The sequence below is a fragment of the Peromyscus maniculatus genome, chromosome 4, assembly GCF_049852395.1.
Source record: "Peromyscus maniculatus bairdii isolate BWxNUB_F1_BW_parent chromosome 4, HU_Pman_BW_mat_3.1, whole genome shotgun sequence".
Taxonomy (NCBI): domain Eukaryota; kingdom Metazoa; phylum Chordata; class Mammalia; order Rodentia; family Cricetidae; genus Peromyscus; species Peromyscus maniculatus.
Genome location: NC_134855.1, coordinates 87,093,789 through 87,109,295, shown reverse-complemented (window position 1 = coordinate 87,109,295; position 15,507 = coordinate 87,093,789). Strand labels below are relative to the sequence as shown.

The 15,507-nt window shown below is 40.3% G+C and overlaps 1 protein-coding gene across 5 annotated transcripts in view; it reads left to right on the top strand.

Annotated features, from left to right (window-relative positions):
* LOC143272951 (uncharacterized) overlaps window positions 1–10,858 on the top strand; it is a 35,564-nt gene extending 24,706 nt beyond the window's left edge. For 4 of the 5 annotated variants that reach the window (XM_076570266.1, XM_076570264.1, XM_076570261.1 and 1 more), the window contains 3 exons: window positions 6,914–7,264; window positions 7,905–8,017; window positions 10,645–10,858. The gene's annotated coding sequence lies outside the window, so the exon portion shown is untranslated. The remainder of the gene's footprint in view (window positions 1–6,913; window positions 7,265–7,904; window positions 8,018–10,644) is intronic. The other variant, XM_076570263.1, reaches the window with a different exon arrangement.
* Window positions 10,859–15,507: the final 4,649 nt, after the last annotated feature.

Sequence of the window (15,507 nt, the reverse complement as noted above, 5' to 3'; positions counted from 1 at the left end):
GTGGTAGTGTGTGTGTACTTCTCTTCTTTGGGGTTTACTGTTGTGGCTTTATCTATTGCCTGTGTTTTCAAGTGTGTATCTGACTTCCCTCGGTTGGAATTTTCCTTCTAGTGCTTTCTGTAGGGCTGGGTTTGTGGATAGGTATTGTTTAAATCTGGTTTTGTCTTCGAATGTCTTGTTCCTTCAGTCTATGATGATTGAAAGTTTTGCTGGGTATATTAGTCTGGGCTGACATCCATGGTCTCTTAGTGTCTGGATTACATCTGTCCAGGTCCTTCTGGCTTTCAAAGTCTCCATTGAGAAATCGGGTGTTATTCTGATGGGTTTACCTTTATAGGTCACTTGGCCTTTTTCCTTGGCTGCTCTTAATATTCTTTCTTTATTCTGTACATTTAGTTGTTTAATTATTATGTGTCGAGGGGACTTTTTTGGGGGGTCTAGTCTGTTTGGTGTTCTATAGGCTTCTTGTATCTTCATAGGCATTTCCTTCTTTAAGTTGGGAAAGTTTTCTTCTATAATTTTGTTGAATATATTTTCTGTGCCTTTGAGTTGGTATTCTTCACCTTCTTCTATCCCTATAATTCGTAAGTTTGGTCTTTTTATGGTGTCCCAGATTTCTTGGACATTTTGGTTCATGACTTTGTTGGCTTTAGTGTTTCCTTCGACTGATGGAACTATTTCTTCTACTGTATCTTCAATGCCAGAAATCCTCTCTTCCATCTCTTGCATTCTGTTGGTTATACTTGCATCCGAAGTTCCTGATCTTTTACTCAGGTTTTCTATTTCCAGCATTCCCTCTGTTTGTGTCTTTTTCATTTTTTCAATTTCCCTTTTCAGATCTTGGACTGTTTCCTTTGTTTGTTTCATTGCTTTTTCATGATTTTCTTTCAGTGCTTTATTGTTTTCTTCCAGGATTTTAATGTTTTCTTCCAGGACTTTATTGTTTTCTTGGAGGGCTTTATTGTTTTCTTCTAATTTGTTTGCCCTTTCCTCTAGTTGTTTACAGCGTTCTTCCAATTTTCTTGTCTTTTCCTCTACACACGCCTCTACCTTCTTCATGAAGTTACTCATAAGGCTACTTTCTTCTGCTTCTTCCAATTTTTGGTGTTCAGGTCTAGATGTTGGAGGCGAGCTAGGTTCTGGTGATGCTGTATTGCTCTTCATTTTGCTGTATGTACTTCTGCTTTGACGTCTGCCCATCTCCTTGTGATTCCTTCTTGGTCTTATCAGTGGACTTGTTTCACAAAGATCTGACAGACTCAGGAGGACTCTCTCTCTTGTCCAAAAGGGAGTTCTCTTGTCCAACTCTTTGGTCCAGAAGGGAAGTCAGGGGCAAGCTCTGGTCCAGAATGGCAGTCGGGGACAGGCTGGGAGCTGGGGGCCGGTCTCTAAGTCTCAGGAAGTGGGTGGGGTCTTGGGCAGATGGGCGTGGGGGCAGGGCGCGGAGACTGCAGGGGCTGCCGGGGGCTTGGAAATGGGTATCCCTCCCGGTGGGGCTAGAAGGGGAGCTGCCCGGTGGCCAGAACCCGGCGCCAAGCTGGGCAGGTCCTCCCGGGGTGGCTGGTGGCCAGGGATGGGGTCCGGGCTGGACCCAGGCACTCACCTCTGGTCCAGAAGGGAAGTTGTCGGGGGCAGGCTGGGAGCTGGGAGCCGGTCTCTAAGTCTCAGGAAGTGGGTGGGGTCTTGGGCAGATGGGCGTGGGGGCAGGGCGCGGAGACTGCAGGGGCTGCCGGGGGCTTGGAAATGGGTATCCCTCCCGGTGGGGCTAGAAGGGGAGCTGCCCGGTGGCCAGAACCCGGCGCCAAGCTGGGCAGGTCCTCCCGGGGTGGCTGGTGGCCAGGGATGGGGTCCGGGCTGGACCCGGGTACTCACCTCTGGTCCAGAAGGGAAGTCTTCGGGGGCAGGCTGGGAGCTGGGGGCCGGTCTCTAAGTCTCAGGAAGTGGGTGGGGTCTTGGGCAGATGGGCGTGGGGGCAGGGCGCGGAGACTGCAGGGGCTGCCGGGGGCTTGGAAATGGGGATCCCTCCCGGTGGGGCTAGAAGGGGAGCTGCCCGGTGGCCAGAACCCGGCGCCAAGCTGGGCAGGTCCTCCAGGGGTGGCTGGTGACCAGGGATGAGGTCCGGGCTGGACCCAGGCACTCACCTCTGGTCCAGAAGGAAAGTTGTCGGGGGCAGGCTGGGAGCTGGGAGCCGGTCTCTAAGTCTCAGCCACATTTTTTTTTTAAATCAGGGAACACAATATATTTTACTAGCCCAAAAATTGCATATCAAATGTGTAGTGTGGGTTCAGATTTATTCAGTGATAAGGTATTATACAGCTTATGAAATTTCAGTAACATTTTAGGCTGTTATTGTCAAGATGAATGCTGCATAAGAATTATATGGTAAATTATTTTTATCTGGATAATTTCAAGAAGTAAGAATTTGGATAGAAAATGGGAAATTATTAAAATGATAGCTACAGCACAGGAACAGATGAAGACAGAGCCTCACGCATGGCACACACTAGAATTCCCTAAAAACAACATTGGAAGCCATGATACACAAACAAGACTTGTAGATTAAAAATAAGTAAGTTAAAAGTAAAAAGAAATGTCAGATAAATCGTTCAGAGACAACAACAGCAAAATGTGTTGGCCATCTACTGCTGGGAAGAGGTCCTTGCTTTAAAAAAAGGTTTGTCTGTCCAATGAGAATCCACTGGAGAAAACTATTTTCACTTGCGAGTGGTTGTCAATTGGAGATAGCCTCTGGGTTAGAAATGGTGGCTTACGTCCATTTCTCTCAGTGCTGGTACTCCATCTAGTGCAGACCTGTTCAGGCCCTATGCAAGCTGCCAGAGTCTCTGTGAATTCACATGTGTATCAGTCCTTCTGTTTTTAGAAGGACTTGTTTCCTTGGTGTCCTCCATCCTCTCTGGCTCCTACATTCTTTCTACCTCCTATTCCACAGGGTTCCCTGAATTTTGAGGGGAGGGAGTTCATGGAGACATCCATGGGTGTTCAGAGGTCTCTCATTCTCTGCATAATATCTAGCTATGGTCTCTATATTTGTTCCCATCTACTGCAGGAGGAAGTTTTTCTGATGATGGCTGAATAAGAACAGATCTATGAGTGTAGCAGAATACTGCTAGGAGTCACTTTGTCTACATCCCTTTTATATTTGGTTTTCCCTTAGGTTCTGTCTCCAGCCTATCTAACTTCAGGTTTTTGATGACCAGAGAGGTATCAGGGATAAGTTCCAGACCACAGAGTGGATCTTAAATCCAATCAGATATTGGGTGTTACTCCCACAAGCTTGGTGCCACTTTTGGACTAGCACATCTTCCATGCATGTCACCATTGTAGCCTAAGGGGTGGTGTTTTCCTTTCTCCTTCAGTAGTATGCAGATTTGTGGTGATATATTGTTCACACCAATATATTGTGTACCTCATAGTATACCCTAATAAACTTATCTAGGAATTAGAGGACAGATTCAGCCACTAGATTAGACACAGAGGGTAGACAGTGGTACCACACACGCCTTTAATCCTATCACTTGGGAGACAGAGATCCATCTGGATCTCTGTGAGTTCAAGGCCACACTAGGAACAGAGCCAGGCATGGTGGCACATGCCTTTAATCCCAGCACTTGAAATCTCATATCTTTGCTTGTTGAAGGACACACAACTTTAATCTCAGGAAGTGATGGCAGGAAGCAGAAAGGTGTATAAGGTGTGTGGATCAGAAACTAGAGGCTTTGGAGCAGCTCAGCTGAGATCTATTCAGGTGAGGACTCAGAGGCTTTCAGTCTGAGGAAACAGGATCAGTTGAGGAGTTGGTGAGGTGAGGCTGGCTGTGGCTTGTTCTGTCTCTCTGATCTTTCAGCATTCACCCGAATATCTGGCTCCAGGTTTTCTATTAATAAGATCATTTAGCAATTTGTGTTTCACAGATTATTTTCTAGTACAATGAACACTAGTCTAATAACTAGCTACATCCTGCATTTGGTTTGATTTTTGACCCAATTTATTCAGTGTTTTTAAGAGATCATGGAATGAAGTCTGTGACAACAAATCACATTACATAATATATACATTATATAAAAATATATATCAGTTTTCATATTGACAGTGTATGTAACTCATCATTATAAACTGTCTTCTGGATTAGAACCTGAAAGTCACATGTAATCAATTATTCATTCACTAAAGTGATTTAATTACAACTTTTTTCTCACCTTTCCTGTTTCCCTCTTGCATGGATTAATAGTCCTTTCTTGGGTTTTCAAGTTATAACTCACTTAATATTCTTTTTCTGTTGCTGCTCATGTTTCACACTATTCCATCTGCCTAAGTCACTCTACAAATCTCAGCTCCATCTTTCCCTCTTGGAATATCATGCCTGAAAACTTTCACCAATTGCTTTTAATAATCTTAAGCACCTTGCATTTTCCAGGACCTCAGTATTTACTGAGAAAAATAAATAGTGACTATTTAAACTAAGATGATTGCAAAAGTTTAACGTACCTAACCAGGAGTAAAAGGAATAATTTTGAAAAGCAAATAAAGTTTTGATGGTAAAGCCAAAGTAGAAAAAATCATGTAAAGCATTAATTTAATTCAAAAGAGAGGCCTAGCATTCAGGGGGAAAAAGAGTGAAGGAAAACTTCTCAAAGTCAACTGAACCTTAAAAGGAGCAAGGAAAGTTAGCACCACAGTGACCAAATGAATGAAAAGTTATATCAGTAAAATGACTGTAGTGTTTAGCAGGCTGTTTAAATTTTCTGTTTTGAAGTAATGAATGGTATACATGGTGAATTCATATGTGTGTGTGTGTGTGTGTGCGTGTGTGTTGTTTTTTTACATTTAACTTTAGTTTTAAATTTTTAAAAAATATTGGCCATAGATAGATAGATAGATATGGTGGATACAATTTTGACTAAATCTCCCAATTCTGTTGCCTTAAAGCTAAGAAATATTTGGCATCTGTAAAGGGTTATATTGAAGTTTTAGATAATGGGAATTATCTCCTAAAGTAAAGTTTTCAGCTAAAGATAAATAAGCTGAATTGAAATTCTCAAATGGGCAAATAAAAAAAATAATATTTTTATTGCAGATCTTAGAAAAAATAGTACTTATTATTGCAGATTTAAAAAATTTTGGCTAATATTAAATCTGTGTTGTTTTCTTTAATGTTTGTGGTATAACTAAATACATTTATTTATTACGAACAGTGGCATTCAAGATGATCAAATTATGTGTGATGGAAGCAAAATAACCAGCCATTGGTATGTAAATATTACATTTAAAAGACTAACGTTACAATGTTTTTGTTTTTGTTTTTGTTTTAAATACTGTAGCATAGAGCAAATAGCACTAATGTTTTTTAAACTTCTCCATGGGATAGAAAGGTAATAATTTCATACTTTATTTTAAATATCCTTAAATGATAAATGTTCCTTCTAGAAGAGCTATAGTTACTGTTAGGCTAGAAACAATAAACTTTAAGGTAGGTAACAGGTTATTGTTATCAAATAGATTTAATTCACCTTCTTTGCTTTGTATCCGCATATGTTAATAAGTAGAAGACTGAGTTGTGAGGTATATTGAATCAAAGACAGTAAAAAATATACAGAGGCATTCTTTCTTTGAATTAATTAACTTTACATCCTGGCTGTGGTTTCCCTTCCCTCCTCCCAGCCCCTCTCCCCAACTCTCCCTCTGTTCCTACCCCCAATGCACTCCTCCTCCATTTCTGTTCAGGATAGGGCAGATCCCCCATTGATATCAACAAAACGTGGCATATCAAGTCGCAGCAAGACAAAGCACCTCCCCATGTGTTAAGGCTAGGCAAGGTGATCCGGTGTGAGGAAAGGAGTCCTAAAAGCCAGTACCAGAGTCAGAGACAGCCCCTGCTATTAGGGGTTCCAAAAGATCATCAAACTATATAATTGTAGCATAAACAGTGCCTACATGAGTCCTGTGCGGGCTCCCTGGTGGTTGAGTCAGTCTCTGTGAGCCCCTATGAGCTCAGGTGACTTGATACTGTGGGTCTTATGGTGTCCTTGACCCTTCTGGCTGCTACAGTCCTTTCTCCCCCTCTTCTGCAGGATTCCCTGAGCTCTGCCTAATGTTTGGCTGTGGGTTCCAGAGGCAGTCTTAAAAGTAAAACTATGTTAAGGCTCCCCATCTTCCTTAAAGACATCAAACCACTTTGTCAGCTATACTGTTTAATTAAAGTAGGTACTTTGCTGAATTTTATAATTGGATTTTGACTCTATCATGGTGATAAAAATTTCTCGCATTTGTCAAATTTTATGGTGGATCAATGTGAAATTTGGAAATTATCTTACATTTTCCAGTTATTTCAAATTATTATACTTAGAACTCTGAAGTTCCACTCTCTCCCTTGCTTTGAGCAAACCTGGCTTCATTTTTGTGGGCTCCTTCAGATTTTGGTTACCCCAAATCCCAGTGAAAAAGGAGGGAACATAAAAGACTATATGAGAAAATACCTTAGTGCAGATAGAGGAGACACTCCCCCCCCACAACACCTTTGTTTTGGAAGAACTAAAAGTTACAGTTCTAAAGATGGCTTTTAATGTTACATATCACTAACAGAGCGTTTCTTTTATAACAGTTGTATAGGAGTTAGAAGTATGAGTTAGCAAAGCATACATGGAAGAAAAAGCTCAAAATGAGGAATGCCCCATTTAAAATTTTAAAAAATAAAAGAAGGCATATCGTTTTTACTTAGAAATAAATGAAACATTTCCCCCTAAACTTTCCATGACCTCTTATAACAAACTAAGCACATAAAGATTTTATGAAATAAGTTCTTCAGTATTTTCAACAGTCAACTCATAAAGACTATTGGGAAAAATAGATCTTTATTATGAAAACAGTTATCTTTAATGTTCAACTCTCATTAAAGGTTGCAGCAAACAGGAAGAAACGTGCAAGCAATGAAACGGAAGATGCAACACACTCCTACGGTTGTGCAGCATCGTCTGCCGCTCCTGGTGTCTCCGAGGCTTCTGTTGTCGCTGCTATCATTGCTGCGGCTACTCCCGCTGCTGCAGCCCCTGCTGCCTCTACTGCTGTTGCTCCTGGTGCTGCACTGGACAGTTCTGCTGTTCCTGTTGTTGTTGGTGCTGCTGCTGCTCTAGACGCTGCCATTGCTGTTCCTCCAGGTACTCCTGCGTTTACTACTACTGCTGCTGTTGCTGGTGCAGCCCTGGATCCTCCTGATGCTTCCTTTGCTGCACCCGCTGCTGCTGCTGCTGCTGCTGCTGCTGCTGCTGCTGCTGCTGCTGCTGCTGCTGCTGCTACAAAAAGTGGATTGATTTGTAGCTTGATTTTTTCGCCTTGCCCACAATCAGGACAAATCTTTGTCACCCGCCAGTCCCACAGCCGCTCAGACCCAACCAAGTAAACACAGAGACTTATTTTGCTTACAAACTGCATGGCCGTGGCAGGCTTCCTGCTAACTGTCCTTATCTTGCTAACTGTGCTTTTATCTTAAATTAGTCCATTTCCATACATCTATACCTTGCCATGTGGCTGGTGGCTTACTGGCGTCTTCACATGCTGCTGGTCATGGCGGCGGCTGCAACCTCTCTGGTCATGGCAGCGGCTGCAGCCTCTCTGGTCATGGCGGCCGCTGCAGCGTCTCCTTCTGCCTTTCTGTCCTTTTATTTCTCCTCTCTGTTAGTCCCGCCTATCTTTCCTGCCTAGCCACGGCCGATCAGGTTTTATTTATTGACCAATTAGAACAACTTGACATACAGACCATCCCCCAGCACAGCCAAGTGCAGACCATCTCAAACACCTGCACTCAGGCCCATGGTCCTAATCATCCTCTATACGGACCTGCTGGGTAACGCCACAAGGAACCTGAGAATGGGCTCCCACAGGACATACAGAACATCCCACAGCATTGATTCTACAAGGAAAGCATGTGGAAGCAAGAAAGCAGCAACCCCACGTTGAGGAGGCAGAAGAACATGATGGGTAAACTAGGAAGATTTAAAACTAGGTATTGTTCCTGCCTGTTGAATGAATTCTACTTCTTGATAATTTCCATACCTAACTTGGTTTTACTAGGGATAATCCTGAATGGGAAGACATCAAACAAACAAACAAACAAACAACAACAAATAACTAAAAAAATAAATAACAAAATTATGTACCATTGTGTCCCATTAATATTGATGCATTTTGTTTAAAAGATAATAACCAAGGTTGTCAAAAATGTGAGGCAAAACAAACTTGGGAACCAGTGTGTATAATATAGTAGCAATGATTCACACAATTCCAAAGTATCACTGTTTTTATCTAACAATTTCATTTTGAGGATGAGTTCTTTTAGATTAGGAAAATATTGCTTTTAAACACAACCACAGACATTCTGAAAAACAATATTGTCTATCATAGGCAAAATAGAAAAGATGCAAACATATGTGATACATATTAAACAAAGTTGAAGAATAATATACAGAATTTGAATGCATATGTAGATGTATGTTCAAGAAACAAGGGTATTTATTTAAGCATCATCAGATTATAGTGTTACACTTAAAATAACCATCAGTAAGGAATTAGATTACCAAATCCATATAAAATGTAGTATGTGAATATTTAAGAAAATGAGTTTCAATCTATACTGTACTCACAATTTTGCCAGTAAAATATTCCAGAGACATGGATTTTGATAGCACATCTGAAGCAAATTTTGTTCTAAAACTACATCTGGAGAGTTGCAAAAGGAAGCTGCTTGCTAGAATGGAATTCTACTTCCTAATTAACAAAACTATTAGTTGTTAATCTGTCTGTTTCTTCTCAGTGCTCCTGTGTTGATAATTGAAACCACAAATTAGCCTTGCTGTTGCTGTGAGGATTATACCCAAGGAAAATGTCAATAAATGTTTCTGTTATCTATTATCTGTTGATATGCAATGGCCTAATTTTAGTTTGAAGTTTACTATCAGCTATCAGAGTAGTTATGCCTACTTTCTTTGTTTCTAATCACTTGGTAGGTTGATTTTCACCCTTTGTCCATGAGTTCCTTTACCAGTATTTCATGGAGACCTCAGATCATTGGATGCACTTTTGTTAATGCAATAAGCCAATCTAGATTTTATTTATTGATGTGTTTGGCTTACTTAAGTGTAAAGTTATTGTTGAAGATGTTTATTAATAACTGAACTTTTATTGCCTGATTTTCTGGTATATTGCATTATTATTAGCTTCATCATTCTCCCCAGTTAGCCTCAGGGCCTGTGCTGATTTATTTTGTGGGACATGATGGATTCATTCCAACTCTTTGTTCAGATACTGCTCCTAAGGTATTTATTCTTTCCTGTGTCCCATAATTGGGACTCCTTCTCTTTCCTCTGTGTACAGTATTTATTAAGTGCAGGCTGTGAGGTCACGTTGAGAAATTAGCCCTTCATATTGAGATCATTCTTTTTGACTCTTTGCTATGCCCTAGATCCTCCACTTTTTCCTTTATCTAAGAAACAGCCTGTGTCTGAGCAACGGAATCACTTTTTCATCTTGTTTTCTAGCTACGTTTTGTCGCCTCTTTCAATAATATTGTTTTCTCTCTCTCTCTATTTTAACACAATCTTCAGTGAAATAAAAGCCCATCACTTTACACCTCTTTTTCATTCCTCTCTCCCCTCCCAGCAACCCTACCTCAAACCCATCTGATCTCCTTTTAAGTTGATAGCATCTTCTTCACTGCTATTGTTACATACATATATGTATTTTGTATGTATGTATGTGTTTATGCAAATTTATATTGGTCTCCCTTCACTCAAGTGAGCAAACAGCTACCACATTTCTTCTAAGAGCTTTGAATCTCCTTGGAATTCTATTGGAACTCATGCCATTCTAAAAGGAACTTTCAGAAATCCTTTTGAGATGAACTCATTATCTTGGCTTCCCATTTAGGCCAACTATGACAATGTTTTAGACCAGGACCCTAAGGTTCACCAGAAAATTTGTGACCTTGCCTTAGAATTTTCGGAATTCTTACATCCATGGTCCTTTTACGAGTGTGGATTCCCAGTGGCATCTGGGTTTGATCTCATTAGAAGTCATTCACACTGCCATTTTTTTTTTTAACAATTTGTACATGGGTAGTGTAAAAACTAGAAACCAGTATTTGCACACAGTAAATGTTGGCTCTTCTGTGTTACATGGATTTTTAACTTGTGTATCAAGTAAATTTAATATTCAGCTGTTAGGTAGCTTCCTCTAAGCTTCATTACCTTTATAATTTCCAGTCAGTCTCTTTGTGGTCCATGAGCTCCCTCTAGCAATAACTTTGGATCTTTTGTGGCTCTTTCTTTTAAAGATACAGAACATATCACATTTAAAGGCTGAAGATGTGGCTCATGTGTTAGAGCATGTACCTAACAAATGGAAAGATCTGGTTTTGATGTCCAAGTGCCTCACATGCAAACAATTTTGCAAGTCAAATTTTGTGCTGGCATAATACAATTGATACTGATGAAGAATTGAGATTCTAGTATCACTTAATTACTGTATATTTGTATTTTCTCTGACTCACTGACTTAAAACTACAGTCATCAAACACCTGCATTAGCTGAGTACAATTGTTTTTGACATTGTTTTGTTTTGCTTTTAATGTTTCAGGCACAAACAACAACTAAACCATACTCAGAATTCTTGAGAGTCACACAGCTTCAACAATAAATGTGATGGAAACCAAAATTAGAAGCCTTAAATCTACACTCTCTAAATAAAAAGTTAGCAGAGGAGCATTAAGTGCATTGGAACTGGAATGATCTAAGTACCTCCATCATGAAGAATTAAGCATTAGAAAATCACTTCAATATTACCTAAACAAGTAAGGAAAACACATATATGTAGAAAGCCCAATAAGTTTATTAATTTGTCTCTAAAATTAATTTTTAGCAAAGAACTATTTGTGAAATTCCTATAAGAATTGTTTAGACAAAGTGAATGTTAGTTATGTGATATAAATTTGGGAAATAATACTATTGCATAAACTTATTTTTAAATGATCACTCTTATAGATTAGGATATTTGATATTTTCTGCTTTTTATTACACTTGATAATTTCATATACTTAGTCAAATCAGGTATATATTCACCTGTGTATTTTTGAAACTTTCTAATTAAGACAGTGATATTTACATAAAACCTTTGTACGCATTATCATAAAGATAAATATTGAATGTTGAACTACCTTTAAAATATTATAGCTTAAAAAAAGGGTACAAGTACCACCACCACTACTTCACCAGGCATACATATTCTGACAGTTGGTAGATAATTTTCTTTGCTGTGAACTTTGATTGTACCACTAGAGGGAGCCAGGAGACAAACTGTTCTTTCGAGTTTCTTTTTTTTTTTTTTTTTCTTTTATTTTACAATACTATTCAGTTCTACATAACAGCCACAGATTCCCTTGTTCTCCCCCTTCCTGCCCCCTTCCCCTTCCCGCCAGCCGCCCTCCACCATTCCCACCACCACCAGATCAAGGCCACCCCGGAGGACTGAGATCGACCTGATAGACTCAGTCCAGGCAGGACCAGTCCCCTCCTCCCAGATTGAGCCAAGCGTCCCTGTATAAGTCCCAGGTTTCAAACAGCTATCTCATGCAGCGAGCCCAGGACCTGGCACCACTGCCTAGATGCCTCCCAAACAGATGAAGCCAATCAACTGTCTCCCCTATTCAGAGGGCCTGATCCAGTTGGGGGCCCCTCAGCCTTTGGTTCATAGTTCATGTGTTTCCATTTGTTTGGCTATTTGTCCCTGTGCTTTATCCAACCTTGATTTCAACAATTCTCGCTCATATAAACCCTCCTCTTTCTCGCTAATTAGACTCCCAGCACTCCACCCGGGGGCCTAGCCGTGGATGTCTGCATCCAGATTCCTCAGTCCTTGGATGGGGTTTCTGACACAACTATTAGGGTGTTTGGCCATCCCAAGTTTCTATACTCTTCACAAAGGCATTCTGTGGTATAGGGAAAGACTAATATGGGGGAACGGTGCAGAAGAAAGCCTAGATCAGGAGCAATGTTTAAAAATTGTTGAGTGTGAAGATATTGGAAGCTATATTGGCGATTTCCACTGTGCTGCCTTGGTGTTGAGGAAATGATGTCACAGTGTCTTAAGCTTCTTTGGTTCTTTTTCATTAACAGCCCCACATCACATTCTCGTAGGAGTTTGTTGTGAATTATTCCCCAGTGCCAAATGTTTAATTATACTCAGCTAAAACATGAGGTGCACATAAGGGAAAGCAAATCTTTTCAAATCATGTCAAAAGGTGATATTTGTAAAATCTACTAACCGGTTTACAAATATCATATGACCTCTTCTTGGAAGGCATGAGGACTACAGTGATGACACACAGATGACCATTCTACTCATCCCAGCTTTGTGGGGCAGTGAGTGGAACTGGGGTAACTTACAGGAGCTTGAGTGAACTCTTACTCACAGTAACATGGGGAACTTACAGGGAGCTACAGCAACCACAAAAAAAGATTCTTTCTCTTTGTGCAATGATTAATTGTCTATACGTTCTCATGGAGAAGTAAGGACTCATGAGGCCCCAACTCCATATGAAAATAAGGGGCCCGGTGTGTCAACAATTCTGGTGCAGATAATTACATCTGCTAAGAGTTTAAGAGGGCAAAAGCCATATCTTGTTCAAAGGACAGAGTGGTATAATAGTGAAATCCACATATTCCTAGATGTTTCCTATTAGCTTGTCAAGTGAATATGTTTAAGCATGACATCATGATGTTATAACAAATTTTCATGTAATAAATCCCTTTAATAAAAAAAGTGAACATCCAGGACCTTATGTTACTCTTTACATATTTTATTACATATTTCAATAACATCATGAAGAACATTATAAACATATTTAGTCTTGATAAAAGGAGTCTTATTGGTCAAGATGCACATCATTGATGGCTATACCCATCCCTCCTTCTTTAAAAATCTAGTTTCATATTTGGAATACCTCTAGAATCACATGAACTATCTTTGGGAAAATTTCATGCCCACAAATGCATACAGTTGGTACACTCAGCAGCACCTTCACTGTTAGCATGGCATTTCCATGAAAATTTAATTTAGTCTCATGGCAGTATTGTTAAAATGCAAGTAACGTAATAGACCTTCAGGAGAAAGTGGCAGCTTTAAATTTTACTCTTTCCAATCTTTGCAGGAGTAATGAGAATTTAGAGAAGAACAGGAAAAAGCTTCACATGGAAATGCAGCACAGCAGATCTACAGGAAATGCACAAAGCTTGAGGCCCTTCACAGAGTGCTCTTCTGCTGGTTATTTTGATAGCATCCCAGGACCCAGAATAAGTCTCCTCTGGGGAGAAAACCTGACAGCATCTTCCTCAGACTCTCCACGATCAACCAGGGACCTGGAAGACTGCCTAGGAATGGTTAGCTATGCTTCCCGTTGTACAGTTCTGTGCAGTTCTTGTTTTCAACTTGGTTAACTATTAGGCTTTGCAGTTGACCCCTCCTAAGTTAAGACAAGAGCAAATCATGATAAAGAAGAAAAGTAGAGGGATTAGCGAGAGGGCTCCACTGGGAAACTGTGCTACTGTGCCAGTGCAAGGGCATAAGTTCAGATTTCCAACACCCACCTAAAAGTTTGGCATAGTGCCTGTCACTGTAGTGATGGAGAATGGGTGGAGACAGGGGGATTCTGTGGTTCTAAGTCAGGCTAGTCTTGAATAAACTGTGAGCTCTAGGTTCAGTGTGGAACCTTGTTTAAAAAAAATAAAGCAGAAAAGTGAGAGAAAGATAGTGGAAGTAAGCTACCCCTACAGAAGTACATGCACTGATGAGTGCCACCCCATACATTGTTAGTACACACGTATGTAGTGGGTAGCCATTCCAACTTGGATCTGGAAGTTCCAACCCCCATTGAGACTCTGGCAACTGTCACAAATATGAGGCGGGGCGAGGAGAGGCTCCTGGAGACCCAAGAGCTGGATGGGCCAGCGCTCTCTCTGTGCACTCTCTCTGTGCCGGGATGCTGAACGGTGGAGATGGACTGTGCAGAGAGAGTGCACAGAAAGAGCGCTGGCCCATCCAGCTCTTGGGTCTCCAGGCGCCTCCCCTCGCCCCGCCTCGTATTTGTGACAGTTGCCAGAGTCTCAATGGGGGTTGGAACTTCCAGATCCAAGCTGGAATGGCTACCCACTACACACGTACACACACACACACACACACACACACACACACACACACACACAAACATACACACACATACACTACATGGAAAAGAGAGAGAGAAAGAAAGAGAGAAAACAAAATTAGAATAACTTGGAGATGTCTTGGTGTTCTTATTTCTATGAGACATCATTTACAAACTTTATACACATGTAAGTGAATTTAAACATTTTTAAATGTATGTAAAATTGGAATGCAAATTGCTTTTAGGAAATGATTATTCCTAAACAGACGAATTGGCTCAGTGTGTAGAGGCCTGTGTTGTGATGTCTGATGACTGTTCAATTTTCAAAGCCCACATGTGAAAGGAGAGAACAAGTTGACCCATCAGTTGTCAACTGACCTAGACAAATGCTCCATGACATGTGTATGTGTACACCCAGATACAGATACACACAAAATGAACACATAGACACACAGATGCATAAATGAACAGACATGAATGAAAGGGATGATTCCTGCACATAAGTCTACGTATGCTTTGACATGCTGTGGCTTACTTTCTAAGCAACTTTTGCTTGGCCATGCAACATTTTGCTGAATCTTACTTTTAGGTTTCATGTTCCAGCTTAATTTCAAGATGATGTGTCCTATGCACTAGGAGCCATCATATACTTTTGTTTTGTCCCCACTAGATGTTATGACCTTGCAGTTACAAGTTATGTACCTAACATGAGGAGATATATCTTTAGGTTCTGTGTATAAAGAATCATTGTCTGATCACTGAAAAAAAATATATCGTGCTGAGAATTGAGGATATAATCTGTTGTTGTAAGCACACTCTTCTGCCACTGAACTAGAATTATTTAATTGATGTAAAGGTTATAAATGACATCTGACTTTTTTTCAAATGCAACATGAGTCCCAATTGAATCATAGAGAAGCAAATAAAGCAAGATATGTTGCCAAAATGTATGAATTTAGTTTAATAGATTTTTGAAATAAAATTTAAATAGTAACTGGCTTTCCCTTTATTTTGCTTTTTTTTTTTTTTTTTTTTTTTTTGGTTTTTCGAGACAGGGTTTCTCTGTGTAGCTTTGTGCCTTTCCTGGAACTCACTTGGTAGCCCAGGCTGGCCTCGAACTCACAGAGATCCACCTGGCTCTGCCTCCCGAGTGCTGGGATTAAAGGCGTGCGCCACCGCTGCCCGGCTTATTTTGCTATATTAACTAGTCTTGTTACAGACACTGAATGAATATATAAGGTGTAAACATTCATAACGTTCTCATTATTAATCGTCTACAACTTTTAAAAGCATCTACATTT